Source organism: Ylistrum balloti, unplaced genomic scaffold (assembly GCF_031769215.1).
Source record: "Ylistrum balloti isolate Yb309-2 unplaced genomic scaffold, AGI_CSIRO_Ybal_v1 Utg371518, whole genome shotgun sequence".
In the NCBI taxonomy this organism is placed as follows: domain Eukaryota; kingdom Metazoa; phylum Mollusca; class Bivalvia; order Pectinida; family Pectinidae; genus Ylistrum; species Ylistrum balloti.
The window spans coordinates 100,835-110,094 of record NW_026782784.1 but is presented as its reverse complement, the minus strand read 5'-3'; the positions used below and the strand labels follow the sequence as shown (position 1 = coordinate 110,094).

The following is a 9,260-nucleotide window of genomic DNA, read 5'->3' as shown; positions in this document are numbered from 1 at the left end:
AGATTAGGACTAATGTACACATGTAATTTTATCTATAATTTATCATGACCAGCGCTAGTCAACAAATTCAATTTAATCTATAATTTATAAAGCTTGGGGCCAGTCTACAGCCTTAATTTTATTTATAATTTATAGGGGCTGGGGCCAGTCTACAGACCCTCTTTGAGTTTTGTAATCCAGCATTTTCCCAGTAATATATATATAATTGTCACAAAGTCTGTCTCAAATTACACTCACAAGATCCTGCATACTATTATGTAACTAGTCTATAACAGACGTATTCCTCTGTTACATCATTAAAAGACATGTTGGTTCCTCATGTGTGACTATTAAACAATCTCCTTACTTCAAAAACAGACACGTACCACGTCCCAAGGAGTGGCTGCTCTCTAGTTAGTCACCCATCAGCATCAATAGCTCTCTGTATTTACCAACAGCCCAGTGTCAGTGAGTGAGTGGTCTTTGATTTGAATCAACCTGTTATTATTGTGAACATTCATGTCGGAGGAAAAAACTGGATTTACATCCGTTTGGAACTAGTTTTACAAGTATCATCATTTCAACAGGTTTGTTGCCATGTTTAACTGTTGTTGTTAAGGCTGATATGAAAGCAATATATATAATACAGTGGGTGTGTAACTGTTGATCAGAAATATCTACCATGATTTTTGTAAACCATTGAAACAATGATATATTGTATGGGTTTTCTCCAAATATGTACATATGTATCTGGCATAGTATTGTATAAAGCTGTCTTCATTATCTAGCAGCTTGGGTAAGGAAAATGTCCTAATTGACAGCTCATTATTCCTTCTGTAGGGTTTGGTTGAAATAACTTTCAGCCCATGATGATGGGTCAAGATGTCTATTGAATATATTCATGAGCTAAGGATGTTTAATACGATGGTAATCCAAGGGAAGTTCATGGATTGCTCAATCCTTTCTAGAACTACTGGAAAATGATAGCATAGACATTCTGCTGTATACATATTGGAACCAAAGAATATTAATTACTGTAGAGTGTATGTCTAGCACATGTACTACTGATTCAAGGTATCTAGGCAATCCCAGACGGATCTAGCCATATTTAGAAAGTTCTAGACATCATTGGAAAATAATGTACAGATATCTACCATCAGAAATATCTGTATCGAAATAAAAATTTTCAAAACCGTTTTTTTACCGAAGAGTTATTGACCTCGGTGGTAAATTGTGAGAATATCCATTAAAAGTCAACAGCATTTCAATGAAATATTAGATTTAGCTTTTAGCTCGAAAAGATTTGGTTTGAATCTTTTCCGTTTTTCTGTTTATAAACTGTACGTTAAGATATTTTACTGATAATTCTTGTTAAACAATTTTTGCACTGAGATTATGATTTGATATAGCTTAATATAATGTAAAGGGGAGATAACTCATTTGTAAATCCTGATGTTATGACCATAATACCATTCAGGAAAATAAAGAGCCTGTATCAGTCAGACATGATTGGACTGAATCAAGAAGTATCTTATTTCCTTGCAGATGTAAGGAATTCAGCACCAATACTCAAATGGTTGAAACACATGTAATTGTTTTCACATGGTGTGGGCTTTCAAATTTAAATTATATCACGCACCGCTTTGGAAAAAATGGTGTATTTTTTTACACAGCACATGTGTTCCATATTGTAATGATATCACTCTTGTATTTTAATTTTTCTGCATGCGGGTAAATGATATTATTATGTGTACAGATGTAGTTGTATTTTAATGAATGCCCCCAATTTTTTTTTTCAAGTTTATTAGATTTGGAGACATACTTGGTTTCCTAAAGTTCATATATAACTGGTGTGTAAGGGTTAGCTGTTCATAGATTGTTCACTAAAAGGTGGAAAGGTGGTAATCATGGCAACAAAACTTGTTAGATAAATTGTATATGGAGATATTGGAGTTGCTTGCAGGGTTCAGAATTAATAGATTGTCAAGTTAGCTTGATGATGATCTATTATAGAGTGATTAAGATCAGTAAACCTGGGGTTACAGGTTCGATGCCAGTACACAGTTTTAAATCTTTTCTGTGATTCTATAGTTACAATCAGGCTTAAGGGAACCACACTGATTTAAAAATTTGTGGGATTGAAGAATTTTCATTACAGTTATACAATTTAGTTATCAATTACTATAAACAGAGCTGAATATATATATATATATATATATATATATTTGTAACTCTACACCATGATTGATAAATACGCATAAAGGTTTTTAGTTTGAGTTACCTCTCTTGATGGAGATTATTACCTGCACAATTAGTGTATACACCTCACTTGATTCTGGCACCACCTGTAATTTCTCATGCTTTGAAATTGCTAGCACTATTGCAAGCTATTAGAGATAAGAAAATTAAATTTGGTTGCAAAATAATTGATATCGCTGTTGTTTATATGGTTCAGATGTGCTCAAATTAACTCAAGGTGATAAGAACGCTTAGGTTTCTTTCAGCCACAATGAGAATGTAGGAGTGGTTAATGTTGTGCTGGTGTCAATTTCAACATTGGTATTTTGACCTTATCAATATAAATTATTTGCATTCTAAGAGATATCTCATATTCAATCTTAACTTCAAATGTAATGATTCATAAAATTTATGAATATGAATGATATTTAGATATCAATATTTCATAAATGATGATCAATTTTAATATGTCGGTGCCATGAATATTTTTAAAGTTTTGTATTTCATGAAGACTAAAGACATCTTCATTTTGCACATATCTTAAGAAGATGTTAAAATTGATTTTATCAGGGGAGATAATAATTCATTTCATCAGGGGAGAAAATTAGTGGGAAGGGAGAGGATAATTAATTTCATAAGGGGGGGATAATCACTGACAAGGGAGATAATAGATAATTCTATCAGGGGAGATAATAATTCATTTCATCAGGGGAGAAAATTAGTGGCAGGGAGCAATCTATACCAGAGTGGTCGTTCCTTTACACCTCTGCAAATAGCTTACAGCTTCTGGTCAGGGTCAAAGTTTATTGTCATGCAAAAACAATGGCAGCATCCCTGACAACACCAATGAATGGCACAGCTGTAGACAGCTTTGTTTGCCATCGATCAACATAAAAATATTTGGGATTTAATGTGTCACTGATATTGTAGTCGTAGTACTATCAGTTATCACTGGTGTCACAGTATATCAATGTGTATCTCAAGATCATACCAGTAGTTGGAAAGTGAAAGTACAAAATGTGAACATGACTGTTGGTGATTGTTTGCTCAAGTTTAATCTTCAACAAAATAATCATTAATGTTTATAATTAGATGAACTAATGAAGTCATTTTCCAGATGAACAAAGATTTATTTTCAAAATAACAATACAAATAACAAAACAGAAAGAAATCATTTTTTGGCACAAATATATTTTTTCCAGAATCTTAAAATGGAGTGAGTCATTTACAGAAATGTTATTAGAGTACCACAATGCACTCTGGGAGAGATTGGCAGGAGAAATGATTATTCAATTTGGCAAGGGAGATAATAACTCATTTTATCAGGGGAGGTAATCAGTAGCAGGAGAGATAACAATTCATTTTATCAAGGGATATAATCACTGTCAGTGGAGATGATAGTTTTTATTATCAGGGGAGATAATAACTCATTTTATCAGGGGAGGTAATCAGTAGCAGGAGAGATAACAATGCATTTTATCAAGGGATATAATCACTGTCAGTGGAGATGATAGTTTTTATTATCAGGGGAGATAATAACTCATTTTATCAGGGGAGGTAATCAGTAGCAGGAGAGATAACAATTCATTTTATCAAGGGATATAAGCTCTGTCAGTGGAGATGATAGTTTTTATTATCAGGGGAGATAATAACTCATTTTATCAGGGGAGGTAATTTATTGTAAAAACAGGAGAGATAACAATTCATTTTATCAAGGGATATAAGCTCTGTCAGTGGAGATGATAGTTTTTATTATCAGGGGTGAGATTTAATAACTCATTTTATCAGGGAAGGTAATCATTTTCCAGCAGGAGAGAAATAACAATTTTTATATTTTTTCAAGGAATATAAGCTCTGTCAGTGGAGATGATAGTTTTTATTAATTTGGCAAGGGAGATAATAACTCATTTTATCAGGGGAGGTAATCAGTAGCAGGAGAGATAACAATTCATTTTACCAAGGGATATAAGCTCTGTCAGTGGAGATGATAGTTTTTATTATCAGGGGAGATGATAATTCATTTTATCAAGGAATATAATCATAGGAAGATGAGAAGATAATTCACGTTATCAGGGGAGATAATCATTGGCAAATAATTCAGAAAATTTTAGATATTGTTTGTCTTCTAACCTGTAGCCTTTGTATAAAAATATCAGGTGATTTGAACTTCCTACTGGTTTTCTTGAGTCAAATATTCTATACAAATAAGTTATATTTTTGCCTCTTTCAATTGAATTTGGGGGATGTTTGATTTAAGTTAGACCCAACAATTACGGTTTACATACACAACTGCTTTTCTGAATGAAGAAAAATCAGAATTCTTCATAGACTTTCTGAGAGATGCTACATATAGACTTGCTTAAGAGGAAAGTTTTCACCCTGATTCATGGTTAGATTTATAGAAAAAAATATTAATGAAATATATTGCAGAAATCTTGAATTATATGAAAAGCAAAACAAGCTCAAACCAGGAAACGCTATATAAAATTATGTTTAAAAAAAAAACCAGAATAATCTGCTTTGGGAATCAATTTCTTCCTATATGAGTTGTTTCTGTGTTTTACTGAAACCATTTAATATTTTTCAAAGAATTGAAAGTTTTAATTGTACAGTCAAACTTTATTGATTACATATCAGTAAGATCATTGGGAAACTTAAATTTTTCCAAGTATTCAATATAAGTAAGGTTGCTTGTCTGGAAAAGAATCTGGCCTGGTCATATAAAATAAAATTTAATGGTATCTGTGAATTACGAGTTCAAAGTGGAACTGTTCAATGAAATTCGTAAATTTATGATATCAACTTTGTGGATAAATCGTTGTTGTGTTGAATTTTCTGAGATTAAGAATAAAAGGTTATTCATCAGAAACTGCAAGAGGATAATAAACAGATTTTTGCATAAAATGAATAACTTGATCAGAGTCAGAGGGATATGTCAACAACATGTTAATGTAGTGTGGTTAGATGTTTTCATTCTCAAGCCTGGAAGGAAGGCCTTGTAACTTTGTAATCATACACAGAGAAATATGATACGCACATATGGCCTGTTGATCTGAAAAGGTGTGTAAATATTTGAACTTGCTCTCAATTAATGATGGAACAAAATTATTAGAAGTTGAAAAACAATGATTGGGCTAAATAGACGGCATGGACTTATAAATAAAAAAATTACCATGCTGTCAGATCTTACTTTTTATTTGAAATTTATTTGAATTGATTCCAATTGTTAAAATTAGTAGGTAGATTTGTTAAACTTTTTTATCCATTGCATCATGTGGCCATGAAAAAGCAGTTTGTTTTCAAACCACAGTAAATGAGCAACATGAAGCTATCTTTATTTTGCTTTATGTGATTAGAGGTGGCTCATGGCAGCTTTTTTTTTCCATTGGTTGTTCATGACCTTTGTACAAGTGACTTTTATGATTACTCTTATGATAAATGTTGCATAATTTCTCAAATGAAAGTTCTACATGTTGCTGTTGTCATACAATCAATAAACAGGGCTGAAATCTTGGAGTATCAAAAATGTTCTTAAAATATTCAAGGTATCAAGTTTCTACAAGAGGACTTCACAGTGATAACGAACTTTTAGAGGTGTAGAATGACAATTTTCTCTTCTTGTTTAGGTATTAAGCCCATAGAGCCAAAAACACAAAGCAGGATGGATTTTTGGCTGGGTTGCACATAGTACAAATCCGGGTTATAGTATGATGAATGTCGGGCGGGAAGGGAAAAGGGGTACCAGTTTTGTAGAATCAATTCCTCCTGGAGTTTTTGACATATAAGCTTGAAACTTTGTAGGATGTTTATATATATGTTGAAGATGTGCACCTTTTATTATGGATTCATTCTAAACATTTTGCTGGATTTTTGGGGCTTTGGAACTTAGTCATTTTCTTCAGTTGGGCAGGGAAAAGGGGTTCCATTTTTGTAGAATGTCCATTGCCTATATTTTGAACATCTCCAAATATAAAATGGCTGCAACTTCCTTCTTCAAATGCCCCTCTCCTGCACCAATTCATAAAATACAACCAAACTTTCTCTCTTATAACAAATATTCTACATACTCAACAAATGAAACACCCTTAACTGTCTTATAAATACCATATAACATTCCTCTCATCCCGGCCAATTGTGGCTTTGCCCAATTTTTGTTAGTAAAACAGGAAAGTAAAACAACATCTGTTGGGATTTTACTAAATTGGAATGATCAATGGTTTGAGGAAGCAGCCATTTTGAAAAAAAAAATTGGGGAAAAAAATTACTTTTGATAAAATTTGACGTCATTAGAAGGATCAATGCATATTGTCTTAATCTATAGAAATTTCTCAAATACCTGCTGCTAGTCAGTGAAACCCCCTCTCTAACTGTTTACCTTATATACTGTAGGTATATCAGAGTTTATGCTATGATGATGCTAATGTTGATAATAAGGTTTGCAGGAATCATGTTTGACCCTGAAGGATGTTTATTAAAGGTCATGAAGGAATTGTCTGTTTGACCCTAGGGATGTTATATAAAGGGCCATGCAGGAATCATGTTTGACCCTGAAGGATGTTTATTAAAGGTCATGAAGGAATCGTCTGTTTGACCCTAGGGATGTTATATAAAGGGCCATGCAGGAATCATGTTTGACCCTGAAGGATGTTTATTAAAGGTCATAAAGGAATCGTCTGTTTGACCCTAGGGGTGTTATATAAAGGGCCATGCAGGAATCCTTTGTTTGAACCTGAAGGATGTTTATTAAAGGTCATGAAGGAATTGTCTGTTTGACCCTAGGGATGTTATATAAAGGGCCATGCAGGAATCATGTTTGACCCTGAAGGATGTTTATTAAAGGTCATGAAGGAATTGTCTGTTTGACCCTAGGGATGTTATATAAAGGGCCATGCAGGAATCATGTTTGACCCTGAAGGATGTTTATTAAAGGTCATAAAGGAATCGTCTGTTTGACCCTAGGGGTGTTATATAAAGGGCCATGCAGGAATCCTTTGTTTGAACCTGAAGGATGTTTATTAAAGGTCATGAAGGAATTGTCTGTTTGACCCTAGGGATGTTATATAAAGGGCCATGCAGGAATCCTCTGTTTGAACCTGAAGGATGTTTATTAAAGGTCATGAAGGAATCGTCTGTTTGACCCTAGGGATGTTATATAAAGGGCCATGCAGGAATCCTTTGTTTGAACCTGAAGGATGTTTATCAAGGGTCATGCAGGAATTGTCTGTTTTACCCTGGGGGATGTTATATAAAGGTCATGCAGGAATCGTCTGTTTGAAGCTGGGGGATATTTTGTAAGAGTCATACAGGAATCGTCTGTTTGACCCTGTGGGATATTTTGTAAGGGTCATACAGGAATCCTCTGTTTGACCCTGGGGGATGTTATATAAAGGTCATGCAGGGATCGTCTGTTTGAACCTGGGGGATGTTTTGTAAGGGTCATACAGGAATCGTCTGTTTGAACCTGGGGGATATTTTGTAAGGGTCAAGCAGGAATCTTATATGACCCTGGAGGATATTTTGTAAGGGTCATACAGGAATCCTCTGTTTGACTTTGGGGATGTTTACCTGGATATTTGACAATATTTACTCAATTTTAGACAAACAGAAACCGTATTTACTATCATTATGTAATTTGTGGTCAGGTTGACTAGAAAACTTAAAAACAAAAAGATGACATCCTTGACTTATATTAAGTATTTAATGTTTATCTGCTAAGATGATAGAAACACTGATGATGACTTTGCTTTCTTTACAACAGCCAATCCCTTAATGAACTGGGAAAATAAAGTGGGATTTTCAGAAAAAAATAGGACAATATTTTTTTAATTCTGTTGATTTAACGACTGTAAAATAGGGCAGAAAAAATTGCTGTGTGACAGTTGATATGAAATGCTTTTTCGATGCTATTTATAGCATATTAAAGATCTACAGAAAGCTTGTATGGGTTAGTATACAGGTGACACACTCATTGAATCCAAGCACTCTTGTGATGAATACATGAGAATTTCTGGTAAAGGACTTTGCGGAAATGAACACTCATTAAACGCAGATAGGTTGTCATGGCCTTTTCAATTAACAACAAATTTATGAAACTATTAATGTATTTGGATAAACTGCATGTATGTATCAGGTAGACTAAATTCATGAATTATTAATCAACAATTAAATGATGTTTTACCATGAAAATTGTATTTATCAACCAAAAGGTTAAATTTGGGGTGATTGATTTTAAGCTCATCTGGTCCAAATTACCTGTTGTCCATCTGTCTGTTAACTTTTTTTGCAAATAGCTACAAGTCATGAAGGACAGAGCACATTTTGACAAAATTTGGCCAGAAGTATCTCTTGTGGAAAGAGAACAAATTTTATGTAAATGGTAGGTAGATGAGGGAAAATCCTGTAGAAATGATTGAATTTTCCCCAAATTTGATCTGAAGAATTCCTTTGGTAAAGGTGATTAATCTTTTTATAAATGATATGTTCCTTAACCCTTGGGGCGGGAGGAGCAGGATCTGTAATAGGGGAAATGGTACCATTTCTTTTTATTCTGTAGCAATGACAGGACTCTTTTTTAATTGTAACTGAAGCATGAATGGTTTGGCTGATCACAGTAAAGGGACAGAGGCTTTGGGTGCTATTGGGAAAGTATAATTTGTTTTGTCTTTATCTCTTATTAGGTTGTGATTTCTGATGTACAAGCTTCCAGGCTGTGGTGGAGGTGCATTAAGAGTGCTGGAACCATCTGTTGCTAAAGGTCTCAGTTGGGGGTCAGAAGTGTTTGGCCTTCTGAAAAGTTCACTCTGTGTGTTATCTTAGCTGTCCACCATGTTTTTCCCTTCTCTCTAAACCCTACCATATGTGAATTCCAACTCCCCAGAGGAGTCCTGGGGATCCCCCCTGCTGGCACACAAGTTACAGGGGCTGGCAGGAAATACTAGAGTTTGGGTTCTGTGAGCTCCACATAGACCTGGGGGTCCCTGGAATATCGATATCATAAATAAGATATAGCTTTATAATTTTGGTCTGTGTGTTTCAAGTTTCGA

General features: G+C 34.2%; 1 protein-coding gene across 1 annotated transcript in view; it reads left to right on the top strand.

Annotated features, from left to right (window-relative positions):
• Positions 1-495: 495 nt before the first annotated feature.
• Positions 496-9,260, top strand: part of LOC132562814 (LHFPL tetraspan subfamily member 2 protein-like) — a 30,875-nt gene continuing 22,110 nt past the window's right edge. Inside the window, exon 1 of the mRNA XM_060227587.1 lies at positions 496-566. The gene's annotated coding sequence lies outside the window, so the exon portion shown is untranslated. The remainder of the gene's footprint in view (positions 567-9,260) is intronic.